General features: G+C 42.0%; 1 protein-coding gene across 4 annotated transcripts in view; it reads left to right on the plus strand.

Moving 5' to 3' along the window:
* LOC134355549 (neuron navigator 1-like) overlaps window positions 1–20,400 on the plus strand; it is a 664,756-nt gene that overhangs the window by 160,332 nt on the left and 484,024 nt on the right. The window lies entirely within an intron of this gene.

Genomic DNA, 20,400 nt, shown 5'->3' on the forward strand with positions numbered 1-20,400 from the left:
GCTTCAAGATTGCCACCATCGTGCCATTGCCAAAGCATTCCACTGCCACGGGCCTGAATGATTCTGCCCAGTTGCAGTCACCCCCGTCATTGCAAAGTGCTTTGAGAGACTGGTTCTGTCACATCTGAAATCCTGTCTGCCCACTACCCTGGGCCCCCATCAATTTGCCTATCGCACCAACAGGTCAACAGAGGACGCCATCTCCACGGCACTTCACTCTGCCCTGATCCACCTGGACAGCCCCAACTCTTACGTCAGAATGCTGTTCATTGACTTTAGTTTGGCATTCAATACTGTGATCCCCTCCAAGCTGATCGCCAAATTTCACCAGCTTGGTATCAGCTCATCCCTCCGCAATTGGACCTTGGACTTTCTGACTAACAGACCCCAATCAGTTAAGTTAGACAACCTCTCCTCCTCCACTCTCACCCTGAACACTGGTGTGCCTCAAGGCTGTGTGCTGAGCCCTCTTTTGTACTCCCTCTTCACCTATGACTGCGTTCCTGTACATGGTTCTAACTCCATTATCAAGTTCTCAGACGACACCACGGTGGTTGGCCTGATCAGAGGGGATGACGAGACGGCCTACAGGGACAAGGTCCAGCACCTGGTTGCGTGGTGTGCCGACAAAAACCTGGCCTTAACACCCAGAAGATCAAGGAGATCATTGTGGACTTCAAGCATGCTAGCAGCCACACTCATGACCCATCTACATCAAAGGAGCTGTAGTGGAGCATGTATCAAGCTTCAAATTCCTTGGTGTCCACATTTCCGAGGATCTCGCCTAGTCCCTGAACTCCTCCACCCTGATCAAAAAGGCACAATAGTGCCTTTATTTCCTGCGAAGCATCAAGAAAGCTCAGGATACTGACAGACGTTTACCACTGTACCATTGAGAGCATACTCACCAACTGCATCTCAGTGTGGTATGGCAATTGGCCTATATTGGACCGCAAAGCACTCCAGTGTGTGGTGAAAACTGCCCAGCGGATTATCAGCACCCAATTTCCCACCATTGAGAACATCTACCATAAGCGCTGCCTGGGCAGGGCGAAAAGTGCATCTCACCCTAACCATGGACTTTTTACTCTCCTCCCATCCGGTAGGCGCTACAGGAGCCTCCGCTCCTGCACCAGCAGGCACAGGAAAAGCTTCTTCCCCAAGTCTGTGACCCTGCTAAACCTCACATCACAGCGCTAAGCAGTTTTGCACTCATATTGTACTGTCTCAGTACTTTTATATTTGAGTGCTGTAGCACTTACTTTTCATTCACAGTTATTTTTGTAAATAACACTATTCTTTGCATTTCTGGTAAGATGCTATCTGCACTCGGCACAATGACAATAAAGTTGAACCTAATCTAATCTAAAGAATTGTATACATTGTGTACATTAGAAAGTACATTAGAATTGTATACATTAGAAAGTTGTGCAATATAGACACGTAAAAGTGGCAGTCACTTTGGGATGCATATAGTGTGAGGCCATGGCACCCAGTGCCAGTTTGAGTTAGCTCAGTTACAAGTCCAGACAGCAGTGCAGCTTTTAACAGCTATTAAACAAGGGGTCAGATGATGGGTTGTCAGTTCCACATACTCGCCTATATCTGCACTTACTCTCGAGAACCATACTCTTGTTTTTAAGAACAATGAAAGCATAACAGCATGTGAATATTTGCCAAGCATTGTGAAAAATAGAGGTTCACCCTTGACTTCTTACACTAAGTGAATTAAATTGCACCAGTGAAATGCAACTCACACAATGTTGGAGGATCTCAGCGTGTCAGGCGGCGTGTGTTGAAGGAAATGGACAGTTAACATTTCAGGTCAAGGCCCTTCAATGGACTGGATGAATATATAATTCTTTCTGCTCATGTGACATGCCCTTGTCTGTCTTTTGCTTTTGCTGTGTCAGCATTTGTCATCATGTACCTTAGCAAAGTCACAATGTTCTTCTTCCTCAGCCTGCCTCTCCACTGCTTATCCTCCTCATCTCTTGGTGGTTGATCATGAGGCAATTAGAGTTTTTAATCCCTCTCTGGATAGTTTGCAATGTTTTAAAAAGGGAGCAAGCACAGCAAAGCAATGTGCATAGTATTATTAGGAAATGTAGTCCAAGAGTTATATTTAAACATCAGACAGATTAGTGAGTACTGAAGGAACAATTAGAGCACACGCACAAATTATAGTTACGTCAGAGATTAGAATTGGAATTGGTTTATTGTTGTCACATATGCCAAGATACAGTGAAAAGCCTGTCTTGCATTCTGTTCATATAAATCAAATCATTAAGATGAGAAAGTCTGCAGATGCTGGAGATCCAAGCAACACACACAAATGCTAAAGGAACTCAGCAGGCCAGGCAGTATCTATGGAAAAGAGTAATCAGTCGACATTTTGGGCTGAGATCCCCCATCAGAACTGGAAAAAACAGATGAGAGATCAGAGTGAGAAAGTGGGGGGAGGGGAGGCAGTGGTACAAGGTGGTAGGTGATTGGTGAAACTGGGAGAGAGGGAGGGGTGAAGTAAAGAGCTGGGAAGCTGGTTGGTGAAAGAGATAAAGGGCTGGAGGAGAGGGAATCTGAACGGAAAAGGTCTAAAACCATGGAAGAAAAGGAAGGGGGAGGAGCATCAGAAGGAGGTAATGGATAGGTAAGGAGATGAGGTGAGAGAGGGAAACAGGAATGGGGACAGGAGCATATGTACTGCCTCCTTTCTGAGGTCAATCAAACTTCATGAATTTACATAAAATTCAGGTTTCCTCAACTACCTTCAGCATATGCCTGGGTTTTCATAAATTCTACTGTATCAATTTTTCTGTAAATGCCTACAAGAAAATGAATCTGAAGGTAATATATGGTTAAATATACATACTTAGATAACAAATTTTAATTTGACTTTGACTTTGACCAATGATACTTGAATGAAATGTGGCCTAATTATGGCAGAGTGGGGCTGTATGCTCCTTTGCATTTCACTCCAATCACCCACTTCCCCCTCAACTCCTGCTTCTCATCCATGGCAGCCGTTATACTCATAGCTGGCATGTACATACCCCTGTGAATGTGGCCTTTCAGGGGCTGGAGAACTGATATCTTGCAGTGCAGCTGTGCCAGTTATCCCATGGCACTGAGCTGAATCTGTGCAAGTTGACCATGAAACGATGTTTTAAAACTCCAGTGTTGAACCGCTGGAATTTCTAAACAATGCTTCACTGCACGAAATCAGTGAAAAACCAGTGAGGGGAAAGTTAAAGGGGTGGGGGAGGGGAGGCAGGGAAGTGATAGGCAGGAAAGGTGAAGAAAGATTAGGGGAAAACACAGTGGGTAGTAGAAGGAGGCGGAACCATGAGGGAGGTGATAGGCAGCTGGGGGAGGGGGCAGAGTGACATAGGGATAGGGGAAGGGAGGGGGAGGGAATTACCGGAAGTTGGAGAATTCTGTGTTCATACCAAGGTGCTGGTTTTTCACCTGGAACCTACCAGCCTTTTCCTTCCCACCCTCCCCCCACCTTCTTTATAGGACCTCTGCCCCTTCCCTCTACAGTCCTGATGAAGGGTTCCAGCCCAAAACGTCGACCGATCTTTTCCTCGGATGCTGCCTGACCTGCTGAGTTCCTCCAGCGTGGTGTGAGATATTAAATTTAAAAGTGTGCATTTGAAAGATCTGGATCGTTATCAGCTCATTCACAGAAGTTTAAGGGGCAATGAGTCTTACGTTGTCCACTAATATTCTCTACCATTTTTTTGCCAACTATAAAAGTCAATGACAGGAAATTATGAACAACTATCTGTTGCTCAGGACCCATTTCTCAGCAAAGACAATCTCGGATTCATATACCACCCCCAGTTTTCCAGAGCATCCTGAGGCCAATTGATTAGGAGAATGCTTGAAGAGCAAGAATTCACCGAGCCTATGATCTACTGAACAACAATGACCCCTGTAAATTCCAAGTAGGGGATATATTTAATAATATTCAGAAGGTAGCATTGCATTATTTACCAAAGACAGTTGACCCTAAATTGGCATACCTTCTTAGAGTTGTTGAACTGGACCATAAGGCATGAAGATAAAGTTACATAATCTGTAGTAGCTTGGTTCAGAATCTCCTTCCCAACAGGAAAATACTGCACTAAGTAATTCATGCTTATTTATTCTTCCTTCCATTATACTGCATGCCATTCAAATGGTTCCCTGCCCAATTAACCTACAAAATTGTTAAATATATTACCAAATTTTAATTAACAAGGGAACAATCAGCAGAGTATTGCTGCTTGAATGAATAAAATTTAGATCATTACTCAGTGTTCAGTACTTCTGAAGAACATGGTTCCGACAAATGAACAACTAGACCATGAGTGGATTGGCAAGAATTATTTGACTGTACCATAGACCACAACACGAAGTGTCACATAGGCCATAAAATATTTTATGAGCAATTGTACTGCTCATAAAGCCACTTGTGAGGATTCCTTTCCCACAGTTGCTTGCTTAATGACTTGTGCTTGTTCATAAGGCTCATGATCAGTTAATGACCCCTTGCCAGGCTAGGAAGAGAGTTCCATCGTGTCTGCTGATAAATGAACACACATCAGGCTGAGGTGCTAGCGCCATTTGTGGTCAGGGTACTCATTATGTGCTGGAGTGCAGTTTATTCTACCTCAGTCTTTGCATGTCATTGAAAATTATGGTCTTGGCAGGCCCTTTTATTTCTGGATATTGTGCGCAGCTACCAAGCAAATCCTTCCCAGGTCAGCTTTCACGAATGATGAAATACTTGCTGCCTGTGGTTTGGCAACGTTCACTGCTATAAATTCACTCATCTTTGCTGTATAGTGAGGGAGCCACACTCCAACAGGGATGCAAGCTGGAGAAATGAACCTAACACTGAAACACTATCTCTGATTTGTTCCTTTTGATGTAGCTCCCCACTGGGTGCAATTTGGAGAGCAGGTCCTTCATCTCAATAGTAGCCATGACCTATGTTACCTCTAAGCTGTACGCATGTGCGCACACACACACGTTTTTCCACTAGCGCACGAAAGGAAATTAATGTGTGCACGAAAGGATAGTTACCTAAAATAATATAGTAATTAATAATAATACTTATTCAAAATAACCTTTTAGCTCAATGTTTCTGTTAAATAGTTAGTCGATTTTTCAAATACCATAATGCACGTCACTAATTTATGTCACCTCACCTTCCCTGTTCTGGTTTGTACAGCTGCATCACGGCGGCAGCCATCTTTGGCGGACAGTGTTCATATCATAAAGTTTACAAAGATCTGTTTCAAATCCTGTAGATGGCTTACTAAGTTTTTATTGGAAAAAATATTGATTCACTATGTCGAATTCAAAAGAAGCGAAGTAATGTCTTTGATGAACTGGCTGCACTGTGCAAGATTCAGCAAAAGAGTGGCCTGACACCGATTGATTCACTTCATTTTGCACGAGGCAAAATTAACAAGATACGAAAGCAGTATCTGGGAGACAGTTTCGTGGAGTGACAAAGTTGAAGTTTTGCTAAGCCAACAACATGAAGAAAATGTCACAGTAGATACAAGTTCGCTGTTGACTTTTATAAATAGTCTTTGTGTTCATTTAGAAGAAAGGTTTCCTGAAGATGAGATACAAGAATGGTCAGCTTTTGATCTCTCTGCAAGTGCCGATTGTGACTTCACATTTGGCAATGAACAAGTTAATGCCTTATGTCTAAAATATCATGATTTTCTAGCTGAAAATACTGTAATAGTTAGACAGTTTAATGATTTCAAATTTTCCATGCAAGAAAAAATTAATTCCAAACTGATTTCAAACTTTGCTTAAATGGTGGCATTTGTACTTCAAAATGAACAGTTTTGCGACCTTGCACAGTTGACGGACATTGGGGGAACCTTTCTTCTGTGTAGTGCAGAGTGTGAGCGAGGTTTTAGCCTAATGAATCAACTCAACAACAAGCTGAGAAACCATTCAGGTGAATGTCATTTGGATATGATAATGAGAATCAAAAGCTATCAATCAGATGGAAGTTCGATTAGTCTAGACAGAGATGACAAAGAATAGGTAAATGCCAAAGACAGGGGAGAGAAAAAATAACTGAGTGACTTAAATATTTATGTTATTTTGTTGTTATTCTGTGCAGTTTTATGTCAAATATCTTGTAAATCTACATAAACTGTGCCATGTGTGCATTCAGTGCGTACATACTTTTGTCACTGGAAAAAAATTTGCACAATGTAAGATTTTTGCGCACACTGACTACTAAAAATTAGAGGGAACATTAGTCATGACTGATTTATTTTTGGTAATTCACTACTGTTTCAAAGGCCGGGAGAACCAGATTGATGGCTGCTAAGGAAGTAAGTGGTACCCACTCCACTGAAAGCTGTCATATCTCATTAAAGCGCATATCAAGGGAAGAAGAGTGACATAATGATGTGCACATGCAATCAAAGGTTAGGGTTTGTCATTCTCTTAAGAATCCCCAATGGCATTGGATTCAAAATGACTGCTGAGCATAGTATTATTTGTGTCCTATTGCATTTTAAAATTACAGTCAGTTTCCTCTGAAAGGAGGCATCAGCCATTCAGCAGCTGTCAGTGCACGATTACGTAACCCTTTCATCTTCTCAATTCATCAGTCTGCATGTGCTGGAACATCAAAAAGTTACCATGCATTGTGGTATCAGTCTAGCTTATGGGTAGGGAAAAGTTGTCCAAAACGCACTCAGTTCCTTTTATTTGAATGGTATTGAATTCCCATTCATCAGCTCAGGAGTAATAATGTCAGCAAATTAATTCACTTCATTGTTGGTTCTGTACTAAATACACATATTAGTAACTTGCGTGACAAGTCACTTTTGATATGGTCTATCCAACACTTTCTTAGACCTCAGCTTCCTGTTAACATGTTGCTGTACGGAAAATAAATCTAGCTGATTCTGTTCTTAAAATGTGTGCAACAATCAATGCTGATGAAGCATTTTGTTATCTAGTGTACTGTCCAATATCAAGCTTGCTCCCTTGTACATCAGAACAGTCACATACCTTTTTATTTATTGAGATACAGCGAGGAAGAGGCCCTTCCATCCTTTTGAGCCATGCCAGCCAGCAATTAAATCTAGCCTAATCATGGGACAATTTACAATGACTAATTAACCTGCCAATCAGTATGTCTTTAGACTGTAGGAGGAAACCAGAGCACCTGGAGGAACCCTATGCAGTCACAGGGAGAACGTACAAACGGCGTACAGGTTGGGGCAGGAATTGAACCAGGGCCACTGGCAGTGTAAAGCGTTGTGCTAACCACTATGTTACCATGCATGGTAACTTACCACCTACTTCATTGGCTGATGGGAGATATGTTATTGTTTTATTTTGCAAAAATTAAAAACTATGAACGCTAATAACATTAACATGGATCGCTTGTAACTCTTGTTATTACTGTTTGTAATACAAAATGTTATATATTACAATTGTTCATATTGTTAAATATAAAGACTTATCAATGTGTGTAGACTTTTATATAAAGCCTTGGTTGTACGCTTTCTGAATCTGCCACTTAGCACATTGTGACCGTAGATCACAATACCTAACTAGTAACGAGCTTTCTGAAAAATGTTCAGATTCATATCAGAATCAGGTTTAATATCATTGGCACATGTTGTGAAATTTGTTGTTTTGCTGTAGCAGTACAATGCAATACAGTACACAAAAAGGCTATAATGAGCAAGTAAAAACTAAGGTAGTGTTCATGGATTAGTTCATCTGATGGCAGAGAGGAAGATGATGAATGCTCAGTTCTGTTTTTACCTTGCAGGTTTGAGTTCTGAGCTAATCATTGTACAGGATGATCAGTGACATTTGCTGAACAGAAGAATGTGTGATAAATTCAAGAATTCTTCACTTAAAAACATAGAAACATAGAAAACCTACAGCACAATACAGGCCCTTTGGCCCACAAAGCTCTGCCAAATATGTCCTTACCTTAGAAATTACCTAGGGTTACCCTTAGCCCTCTATTTTTCTGAGCTCCATGTACCTGTCCAGGAGTCTCTTAAAAGACCCTATCATATCCATGTCCACTACCGTCGCCGGCAGCCCATTCCACACACTCACCACTCTCTGCATAAAAAACTTACCCCTGACATCTCCTCTGTACCTACTTCCAAGCACCTTAGAACTATTCCCTCTCATGCTAGCCATTTCAGTCCTGAGAAAAAGCCTCTGACTATCCACACGATCAATGCCTCTCGTCACCTTATACATCTCTGTCAGGTCATCTCTCATCCACTGTTGCTCCAAGGAGAAAAGGCTGAATTCACTCAACCTATTCTCATAAGGCATGCTCCCCATTCCAGGGAACATCCTTGTAAATCTCCTCTGCAACCTTTCTATGGTTTCCATATCCTTCCTATAGTGAGGCGACCAGAACTGAGCACAGTACTCCAAGTGGGTCTGACCAGGGTCCTATATAACTGCAGCATTACCTCTCGGCTCCTAAACTTAATCCCATGATTGATGAAGGCAAATGCACTGTATGCTTTCTTAACCACAGAGTCAACCTGCGCAGCAGCTTTGCGTATCCTATGGACTTGGACCCCAAGAACCCTCTGATCCTCTACACTGCCAAGAGTCTTACTATTAATACTATATTCTGTCATCATATTTGACTGACCAAAATGAATCACCTCACACTTACCTGGTTTCAACTTCTCAACTTGCACTCATCTTTTCCAGTTGTTGATCAGACTCTCTCTTCCATGCATCCGTGGACGGATTCCTTTTCTGCCTATCATGGATTTCTTCTGATTCTTCCAAAGGTTTTGAGTCATATTCCAAACGTGTTCCAAAAGGTGTATGGTTAGGTTGAAAAAGACAGTACAGGGTTTCCCCCTCCATCCGAAGGTAGGACGTTCCTATGAAACGGTTTGTAAGCCAAAATGTCGTAAAGCAAAGAAGCAATTACCATTTATTTATATGGGAAAATTTTGTGAGCATTCACAGACCCAAAAATAACCTACCAAATCATGCCAAATAACACATAAAACCTAAAATAACAGTAACATGTAGTAAAAGCAGGAATATGTTAAATACACAGCCTAGATAAAGTAGAAATACTTCTCTACCACGATTGCCTGCACAGATCTCCGTAGCGAAAATCTCACGCAAGTGCTGTTGGCAAGAACACTCTCTCCAGTAACCTTCAAACTATGAAGCTGCCAAACCTACCAAATAACACATAAAAATACACAGCCTATATAAAGTAGAAATAATGTATGTACCGTGTAGTATCACTTACCGGAACTGGGAAAACAGCACCGAGCACACTGATGATGGTGTGTTAGACTGAGTTGTCGCAGGCTGGGTGGTGCAGTGGCCCCCACCCTCTGGGCCGCCGACCCGATACATTGCCGTGAAGAACGCAGCAGTAGCCGGGAGGCACACAGCACATCGTTAAGAAAAAAGCCGAAATAAACATGATAATTAATTAGGTGCCGCCAACACGTAATTGTCAGCCCAGATCAGAGGCGATGCAATCGGACTGCCCGCCTCAATGTTGAAGGTCGAGGTTCGTCATCTCCTGTAGCTGATGTGGAAGGCTTGGTTGACTGCTGAGCCTCGCACATTTTTCCATCATACAGTTGTTTGTAAGCACTCAAACCATCCTGCAAATATCCCCTAAACCTACGTACCCTTGCAAGATTAAAGTCGTACTTTATCATTGCAGCAGAAATCTCACACAGTTGCTTCACTTTCTGCATTCGGTTTCGATTGTTATCTTTTCCTCTTCCAATTGCATCAGCTCTTCATCTGTCAGTTCTTGGTCATGGGATGCCAAAACCTCTTCAACATCATCTTCGTCAACTTCCACAAGCCAAACTCACTTTGTCCTTGCTTCGTTCACCATGATCAAAATGCTTAATTATGTCTAGTTTTACGCTAAGTGTAACACCCTTACTCTTTCAGGCTTTTCTGACACCTTAGAACTCATCTTGCTAACGGCTGCTCAATGCAACGTGTTTCAACAATGCCGTTCTAAATCCGGGGCAGAGCAGCTGCTCGGGGTGCACGCTGCCTTTTATCGCGTGCTGATTTCTTATTGCGCACTGCCTTTCTTCGTAACAGTGAAAACACCTTCTGAAAGCGAAAACGGTACTAATGTAGGTCTTTCGTAACAGTGAGGTTTCGTAAAGCGATCATTCGAAAAGCGGGGGACGCCTGTACACATAATTGGTACTGATCTCTGCATTTCTCTTTGAATTGTTGCATGGTGAAGATCATGTTCACTATGCTTCTCGGTGAAAAAAAATCCCCACCACAATCCAAGGAGTGGCCCCACATTTGCTTGGAGAAGTTAGTGAAAACAACGGGGCTTTGTTCAGAACTTTATGGGAAATATAGGAAGAAACTGTGAAAGAAATACATAATTACATTTCACAATCTCTGGGCAGGAAGAAGGGCCTTTAAACTTTATGTGAGCACTGACTAATTTACATGCTGTGTTGGATGATTGGATGTGGGGAATTGGTAAAACTCCATTATGTTTCTGTCAGACCTGCAGGATTTAATTCTCTGTAATGTGTCCAAAAGCTGACAGGCAATTACATGGTGAAAAAAGAGGAATAGCCTTAAATAGCCAAATAGCATAGACTTAAGAAAGAGCACCAAGGGCTTTTCTGAGATTCCTTTGCTGAACTTTGAATTATTTTGGTTGAATTTTCAAAAGCCTTGTACCACTGCAGGAATGCAGTAGAGTGCAGCATATTTTAGCAACACTTCAGAGCTACACTACCAATTTAATTGCATTAAGATAATTTGTATTAGAGATTTTGGCATTGAACCACATGCATTCCTATGACTGGGAACAAATCTTTGGAGGCTTACTCGAACAGAGGCATCATTTCCTGTGAGTCAATAGATTGTGGGTCTAAACACCACAATAGTGTTGTGACAATAGTTTGAAGACCAATTCTACCATCTGCTGTTGTCTTTTGATGAAAGAGGGTGATTGGGCAATTGGGTATTGAAATGAATTCTTTGGCTTTTGGGTCATTTGGTGATGCAAAAGATATTATATAAATGCATGTACTTTTCGTGCAGTTAAAATCATAAAGGCTGTACATTTAAGAATAATCAGTTTGGAGTTATTTTCAGAAGTAGTCCAGATAAGGCATACGGGACTAATATCTGATGTCTTATGAGAAAACTTGGGCTGACGAGCTGGAGTTTTGAAGAGTGGGAAGGGATTTGATTGAAACAGATAAAAGCATGAAAGGTTTGATCAGTAGATTTGGAGGGGAAGCTTCCTTTTCTGGGATAACAGAGTACTAGGGGTGACTTTTTAGAAAGAGGTCATCCATTAAGACAGAGATGAAGAGAATTTCTTTTCCCTTACAGAGATGTGAGCCTTTCAAATGTTCTTCCTCAAAGCATGGTAGAAGCAAAGCTTGTTGAGTGCTTTTAAACCAGAGTTTGATAAATCTTGATAAGAAAGGTTGGGGGTGGGTCAGGAGTTATTGGGGTAGGAAGGAATTTCAAGCTATTGTTATGGTCAGATCTGCTATGTTTTTGCTTGGTTTAGAGGTGGACTCAAGGTACTAAATGTTCTACTCCTTCATATTAGAATTCTTAACAGGCAGAACAAAAATCTAAGCTGAATTTGTCCTTTAAAGAGCTTGAATACACAATCACTAATGCCTCCTGGCTTGTGGAAATTACAGTTGGGAAGTGTAGTTTTAACAGTTGCAATAGCTCCAAAAGACTGTGGTCTGGAGAAACAAATTTTGGCAGACACTGAAAAGACTGTAATGAAAAAAAGGCTTTTTGGAAAGGATTTTGTGTATTTTCATTCAAACGATTGAAATTGTAATGTCTAATAGCTCTTTCATGTTTTAAGGCTATTTACAGAGGTAGAGCTATCAACAGACTATCTTTCATTGGAGCAAGTAATAGCTATAACGAAAAATGAACAGTAAAACCATTTTGTACTCTGTGTTGAAAAGTATGTTTACAGTTCTGTGCAAAAGACTTGGGCACATACACATACAGTATATGCCTAGGGAGGCTGAGAGTTTTGCATAGAACCTACGTAATTTATGTATTGCACTATATTGCTACCACAAGAAAAACAAATTTCATGACATACGTCAGTGGTGATAAACCTGATTCTGGTATGGGTCTCTATAGTGGACTGAGAGTGGGAAGGGGGCAGGGAGAGGGGAATCATGGTTGGGAAAAGGGGAAGGGAGAGGGAAGGGAGCTTAAAGCACCAGAGAGGCATTCGGTAATGATCAATAGACCAATCGTTGAAATCAAATGACCTTGCCTGGCGACTCAGGGCTGGGTGGGTCTGCACCCTCACCAACCACCCCCCCCCCACCCCTGGCACTCCTTCTCTGCCACCTGTCCCACACCCCTCCTGCGGCGTTCCACCCTTGCCATTCCAAGCGTTCTTTGCTCCCTCCAGATTTACAAACTCACTCTCCACTTCATGTTGACAAATACGGTACAGTGCAAAAGGCTGGCACCCTAGCTATTGATATTTGCCCAAGCTTTTCGTACTGTACTGTAGATATGTATAAATATGTGAGGCAGCACCACATCAGTTCTGTATTTACAAATGAAAACAGAATCACGTAACCTCAAGAACAACAAATGTTTCTTCCTTTTAATCATATCTTACCATCAAAATCATTCCAAGGTATTTTATGGGAGCATTCTCATTCGAGATTATAGCAGGGACCTGGTCACAGGAGTTAGCTTTTAGGTTCTTGAGTGGAAAGGCAGAGGTGTTTTGGAAGGGATTTCTAGTGCTTAAGAGTTAAGCAACTAAAGCCATTGCCATCAATGATGCAACAGTTAGATCATCACAAATGGTCAGAATTCCAGTTGCACAGGACTGAAGGAGATGACAGAGAAAGTGGGAATTCTGAAAATGAGGGTGAAGGTCCAGTGTAGGTCAGCATGTGTAAGAGTGAATGTGAACTAGTCTTGGAAAAACAGATTGAAGAAACTGTTGAAGGAAATGAAGAGGAGGAATAAACACTTCTCGGGCTTCCAGCCGGTTCAGGTATCAATTATAACCGGTATTTTGATGACGAACTCCCCCATCTTCGTGAAAATGGCAGAATTTGTCACCGAAACGTCAGTTATAATCAACGCTTGTGATCTAGTGTAAGCCCGAGAAGACATATACTGGGAAAGCACTAGATCCTTTTTCATGAGTAAGGATGTTTTCTGAGTCTTGGTGATGAGGAAATTATCTGTCATCATATTGCAGAATAATTGGAGACACTTCCACCTCTCCAAAATCAAATGTGTCAGAACAGTCAAAAAGTTAAGACTGCCCACATTTGTCAGTAGTGCTTAGAAAAAGTTCAGGTTTCATTTTTGCATTTCCTTTGACATTTCTGTTGCATTGATGTGTTGCCAAGCACTGAGCACTGCCTCTGTCAAAGCATTGATGCTCTGAATCCCTTGACAGATGTGAATTAATAGAAGGAAAAGAACGAGCAGTTGATGCTCCTGAGAGAAAGTGATGGCATGAAGAGGAACTCCCAGTGCTTCTCTGGCTGTCAAAATGGTTAAAGATTTTGCATGTTGATGAGTCCCTGCTGAATCACTTCCGATGAAGGGTCTCAAAACCCAAAATATTGACTGTTTATTCATTTCCATAGATGCTGTCTGACCTGCTGAGTTCCTCCAGTGTTTTGTCTGTGTTGCTCTGGATTTCTAGCATCTGCAGAACCTCTTGTTTAAAGATTTTGAACGTTGCTCCTTGTTCTTGTTATTCAAACTGTACTGGATCATCCAGCCTATTGACTTCAGTTATTACTTCAATAATTGCCATTAATTACCCATATTTAGTAGGTGGGATAGCAGTGGAGCTTTTCATCTTTCCTAAACCTCTGATGTTCTGTGAATCAATGAAGCCAGTCTTCCTCCACGTCACCAATACTTTCCAACCTTCTTGCTTTTGGAACTTCCATTCCCTCTACTTTAATCAGCATCAACATTTATTGAAACACTGGGCTTCAGGAAGGATGTGAAGGTTATTGTCTTGTTGTCTTACTCTCTGCATTTGATTCTACATTTGGCTTTGGTTATCCATGATGTGCAATCATTATCTAGAAGTTCTAAACTTGTATTGTACAAAGCAACTGAAGTTTTTCTGTAAACTATTTTGAATCTGCCCTCATTTGTAATATAAAATTCTCCTGAAGTGAAAAAGCTATTTGTGATAAGTGATCATTATTAGTTTGTTCATCCTTAAAGAATATTACTTTGTTGTCAGTAACCGTGAAACAATAAAGTATAAATTTGTCTTTGAATCTCTCCAGGCTCCTTCTTTCATTTAATAACTAATATGTGACCTAATTCCACGTATATTTCATTCCCCAATATACTTTCAAGTCTTTGGTTGGCAATTATCTATTGATATCAGATTTGAAATTAACACCAATTGCCATTCATGGGAAATGTACCAAACTGCCAGAACTCTGCATGTGGAAGTTATTTGTGAACTCAGCCCTGAAAGATCTGGCTTGAATTTTCAGACTGCTCTCCTCTAGTCTGAAACTCCCCAGCCAGCAGGAGTACTTCTATAGGCCGAATTCCCTTTAATGCACTGAAAACTTCAAACAAATCACCTTTTAATCACTGGATAGTCCGTATATGAGAAAATCACTGAAGAGCTCTTTTTTTTTATTAATTCAACCCATGTGTTTGCATGCTAACAAGGACAACTAAACTTTTATTGGTTTAGGTATTGCTCTAAATGCAGTAAGACTGTGCCAGATAGTGGCTTTAATGAGATACTAAAGGCAAGTGTGTAAATTTGATTTTGTGTCAAGGTTAACACCAAGGATTAAGCTTTCTTCAGAAACAATTCTCAGTGTGGAATTGATTTATGTTGACTCTGATTTGGTGTGTTTGAGTTTATTTAGAACATCTGAAATAAGCACTCTCAGAGAGTGAGGCTAGTGCAGAAAAAACCAAAAGTAAGCAAAAGGACAATTTTATGGATCAAAGAGCACAGAGAAACAGCACAAATTAATGTTAAAATTGCAGAGCAATAATGTAAGGCCATAGAAGTAAGTTGATGATACAAAACAAATCAAACAGCTGACAACTGGTAGATGATTAAGATTTCTTAAGACCCTTTTGTCAGTACTTTGTGGCAGGAAGCCTCAAATTCAGTCTTCACAATTAGCCTGTAGAGATATAAAATGAAGGGACTCTTGCCCTTAAATTGGAAGAGGTTATTTATTTTGACCTTGGAAAATAAGACCATTGAGCATAGGAACAGAAGTAGGCAATTCAGCCCATCAAGCCTATTTTGCCTTTTGATCATGGCTAATTTATTTTCTCCCCCAGCTCCACTTTCCTGCCTTCATCCCATAATCATAACCACCCTGTGTTTGATGATTCAATCATTTTAATTTTTACTTCTCAGCACCAATCTCACCCAGCCCATACGTGGGGGTATAACTTTAAGGTGATTGGAGGAAAGTATAGGGGGATGTCAGAAGTAAGCTTTGTTGCACAGAAAGTAGTGGGCGCATGGAACATGCTGCCAGGGGTAGTGTTAGAGGCTAATACATTAGGAAAATTTAGTAAACTCTTTAGATTGGCATATGGATGATGGAAAAACGGAGTGCTATGTAGGAGGGAAAGGTTAGATTGACCTTAGAATAAGTTATAAGCTTGGCACAACGTCGTGGGCCGAATGGTCTGTACTTCATTGTAGTGTTCTATGTTCAAAGGCAGTTTATAGTGTGCATAAAGTCTAATGTGACATAGGGGCATAACATAACTGGCATGGAATTCAGCTGGTTCACGCTGTGCTTCTGGACTCAATGTGGAACATTGCTGGGAAATCTGGCAGATCGCCACCAGAAAGTTGGGACTTTTAGAACCTATACCTCATTTTAACATTTCTTATTACTTATGGGGAATATGTGCAATTTATTGGGAATGAACTGCTAGCAATAACCAGCGATTTAAATCATATTCTTACCACCTAATGCTCCGTAATAATCCAACAGACTTGATCTCTGGCTGATCTTGGAGTATTGTGTGTAATTCTGGTCACCACAATGATGGAAGGATGTGGTTTGCTGAAGAGAGTATAGAGGAGATTCACTCAGATGTCGTTTAGGTTGGAGGACCTTTGTTGTCAGAAGAGCTGGGTAGGTTGGGATTGTTCTGCTTAGAGCAAATGAGACTGATGGGCAATCTGTTTAAGATTCTGAGAGGCATTATTAGATGGTCAAAATCATTTCTACTTTGAAGCGGTATCAAGAACCAAAGGGCATGGGTTTAAGGTGAGAACTAGGAGAGTTGTTGGCAATTCCTGGATTAAATTGTTTTTACAGAGGGAGTGGTTGATATCTGGAATTTGTTAGAGGAGGTAGAGGAATCAGGGAGAGGCATTTAGCACAACACTTAAATAGGCAAGATATAGAGTCCTAATGTGGGCCAATAGGATAAATGGGGATTGGTGTAGATGAGTAAAAGATCAGCCTGGTTGGTGTAGATGGGTAAAAGATCCGCCTGGGCATGATGGGCTGAAGGGCCTGTTTCTGGGCAGTACAACTCTGACTCTCAGTGCAAATTGAAGTCCAGCGATAGATGGCACCCCCATTTTCTCAGTTTCTCTGACTGCAGTGCTGTACGTTATTTTCAAAGCTTGCTGCTGGAGTGGAATTAATCTACAGGACAAAAAAAAAGTATGAACCTCTGCTATAATATTAGAATGTGACCCTTGTACTTAACATTTACAAATTACAGGTCCTCAACTAACTTTTCTCCAATGAACAAATAAAAGTAAAATTTATTATCAAAATACGTGTTTGTTGCCATATACTACCTTGAGAGTCATTTTCTTGAAGGCATTTAAAGGAAAATAAAGAATACAATAGAATATATGAAAAACTATACGCAGTCTTTACCAGCAATAAAGATTCATGATGAAACCCTAGGCTACATTGTAGGAACCACAGACAAAGGGATTTCCCATTGCCTTTGGTGCACTGGCACAGCTTTGGGTAATTTGAGGCAAATATGTTTGAATCCCAAGGGAATGCTCGTGGTCTGCCAGGCAACAGTTATGCTTGCTGTTCACTTGGGCTCTGAATTACAGGCTACATGCAGCAGGCACCTCAAAGCACTGGAGGGTTATTATCAGCACTGTCTCAGATGGAAGAACAGCTTCTTCCTACTTCACTCTGCCCTCTTAATCAGTGCCCTTTTCCGCATTCACTTCCTACTGCTGCTGCCACATTCCCTGCCTCAATTGGCTATTTCATTATTGTCACTTCAGCATTCTGTTTTGCACTATTTCAGATTACATGACGATATTTGCTCCACTATGCTGTTTTATGCTCATCATTGAATTTATGGTAGTATTTATAGTATTATGTACACCGTTTACCGTTTATTCTGCGAGCTCCATGTAAGCAAGGGATTTCAATGCATCCTGATGCGTGGAACAGTAAACAAGTCAGAATCAGAACATGACTGTGCTTTAAATCCACTGTCAGAAAAGGTGATCCACCATCAGCATTCTCTCCCAGGCAAGTGTACCCAACACTGATGGTCTGGTTACACCCAGTCCACTCCAGTGAACAGGCCACACTGTTTACAGACCCAAAACAAAAAGCACAACACAGCTATTTTCTCAGCATTGACGCAGCACAAAATTATGAAGTTGACAGAGAAAATGGTTCAAGAATACTCTCAAAGCCTCTTTCCAAAAGTGGCCCAGCATAAACAGAGGAAAGAGACATTGTCATAGTCATAGTCATGGTCATACTTTATTGATCCCGGGGGAAATTGGTTTTCATTACAGTTGCACTATAAATAATAAATTGTAATAGAACCATAAATAGTTAAATAGTAATATGTAAATTATGCTAGTAAATTATGAAATAAGTCCAGGACCAGCCTATTGGCTCAGGGTGTCTGACCCTCCAAGGGAGGAGTTGTAAAGTTTGATGGCCACAGGCAGGAATGACTTCCTATGACACTCTGTGCTGCATTTCGGTGGAATGAGTCTCTGGCTGAATGTACTCCTGTGCCCACTCAGTACATTATGTAGTGGATGGGAGACATTGTCCAAGATGGCACGCAACTTGGACAGCATCCTCTTTTCAGACACCACCATCAGAGAGTCCAGTTCCATCCCCACAACATCACTGGCCTTACGAATGAGTTTGTTGATTCGTTGGTGTCTGCTACCCTCAGCCTGCTGCCCCAGCACACAACAGCAAACATGATCGCACTGGCCACCACAGACTCGTAAAGCGTCCTCAGGATCGTCCGGCAGATGTTAAAGGACCTGAGTCTCCTCAGGAAATAGAGACGGCTCTGACCCTTCTTGTAGACAGCCTCATTGTTCTTTGACCAGTCCAATTCATATCCCCAGGTATTTGTAATCCTCCACCATGTCCACACTGACCCCCTGGATGGAAACAGGGGTCACTGGTACCTTAGCTCTCCTCAGGTCTACCACCAGCTCCTTAGTCTTTTTCACATTAAGCTGCAGATAATTCTGCTCACATCATGTGACAAAGTTTCCTACCGTAGCCCTGTACCCAGCCTCATCTCCGTTGCCGATGCATCCAACTATGGCAGAGTCATCCGAAAACTTCTGAAGATGACAAGACTCTGTGCAGTAGTTGAAGTCCGAGGTGTAAATGGTGAAGAGAAAGGGAGACAAGACAGTCCCCTGTGGAGCCCCAGTGCTGCTGATCACTCTGTCGGACACACAGTGTTGCAAGCTCACGTACTGTGGTCTGCCAGTCAGGTAATCAAGAAACACACATCAAAGTTGCTGGTGAACGCAGCAGGCCAGGCAGCATCTGTAGGAAGAGGTGCAGTTGATGTTTCAGGCCGAGATCCTTCGTTAGGACTAACTGAAGGAAGAGTGAGTAAGGGATTTGAAAGTTGGAGGGGGAGGGGGAGATCCAAAATGATAGGAGAAGACAGGAGCGGGAGGGATAGAGCCAAGAGCTGGACAGGTGATAGGCAAAAGGGATACGAGAGGAGCATGGGACAGGAGGTCCGGGAAGAAAGACAAGGAGGGGAGGGGGGACCCAGAGGATGGGCAAGAGGTATATTCAGAGGGACAGAGGGAGAAAAAGGAGAGTGAGGGAAAGAATGTGTGCATAAAAATAAGTAACAGATGGGGTACGAGGGGGAGGTGGGGCCTTAGCGGAAGTTAGAGAAGTCAATGTTCATACCATCAGGTTGGAGGCTACCCAGACGGAATATAAGGTGTTGTTCCTCCAACCTGAGTGTGGCTTCATCTTTACAGTAGAGGAGGCTGTGGATAAACATGTCAGAATGGGAATGGGATGTGGAATTAAGAATAGTAATCAAGTAATCAATAGTAATTAAGAATAAGGTAATCAAGAATCCATGATACTAGGGAAGCATCCACCTGCATCGCTGTCAGCTTCTCCCCCAGCAGAGCAGGGTGGATGGTGTTGAACGCACTGGAGAAATCAAAAAACATGACCCTCACAGTGCTCGCTGGCTTGTCCAGGTGGGCATAGACACGGTTCAGCAGGTAGACGATGGCATCCTCAACTCCTAGTCGGGGCTGGTAGGTGAACTGGAGGGGATCTAAGTGTGGCCTGACCATAGGCCGGAGCAGCTCCAGAACAAGTCTCTCCATGGTCTTCATGACGTGGGAGGTCAATGCTACCGGTCTGTAGTCATTGAGGCCGCTGGGGCGCGGCGTCTTCGGCACAGGGACGAGGCAGGACGTGCACCCCCTTTAAAAATATCCGACCACAAAGTGCCATATCTTTTGGTCCAAGACCGGTCTCATCTGCCTCCTCAGAATCAAAAGAACTGGGCTGGAAGCGGGTCATCTCCCATTCTAGAGCGCTATGCAAAGGAAGGAGCGATGCGCCAAAGAAAACAAGTCAGCTCTGTCCAATCTCTCATTATGACTAATATTCTCTAATCTGAACCTGTCCTGATCCAGGGGTTTGACCCAAAACTGTGACAATTCATTTCCTCCTGTGATGCTGCTCGACCTGCGGATTTCTTCCAGCAGATCATTGCTCCAGATTCCAGCATCTGCAGTCTCTTGTGTCTCCACCCTCTAGTTTGAACCTGGGACTCCAAAGAAAAAGGGGAAAATTGATATTGTAGAAATTTTGTTAGATGTAACTCTCATTTGTTCATTGCCCTGGTATAAACTAAGCTTTGCTTTGAAGTAGTTAAACAGGCAATCTTTGATAAGCTCTGGTGAACAGACCAGAAGAGGAAGTTGCAGATTGTGGGTAGGAATCTCAGCCTTTTGAGTCATAATTTCTAAAATTTTGTTTAGAGCTACTGTCCAATCATAGGATTAGGAATCTGTGCTCAGCAGTGGTATGTTCTGCT

This window comes from Mobula hypostoma, chromosome 13 (assembly GCF_963921235.1).
Source record: "Mobula hypostoma chromosome 13, sMobHyp1.1, whole genome shotgun sequence".
In the NCBI taxonomy this organism is placed as follows: Eukaryota; Metazoa; Chordata; class Chondrichthyes; order Myliobatiformes; family Myliobatidae; genus Mobula; species Mobula hypostoma.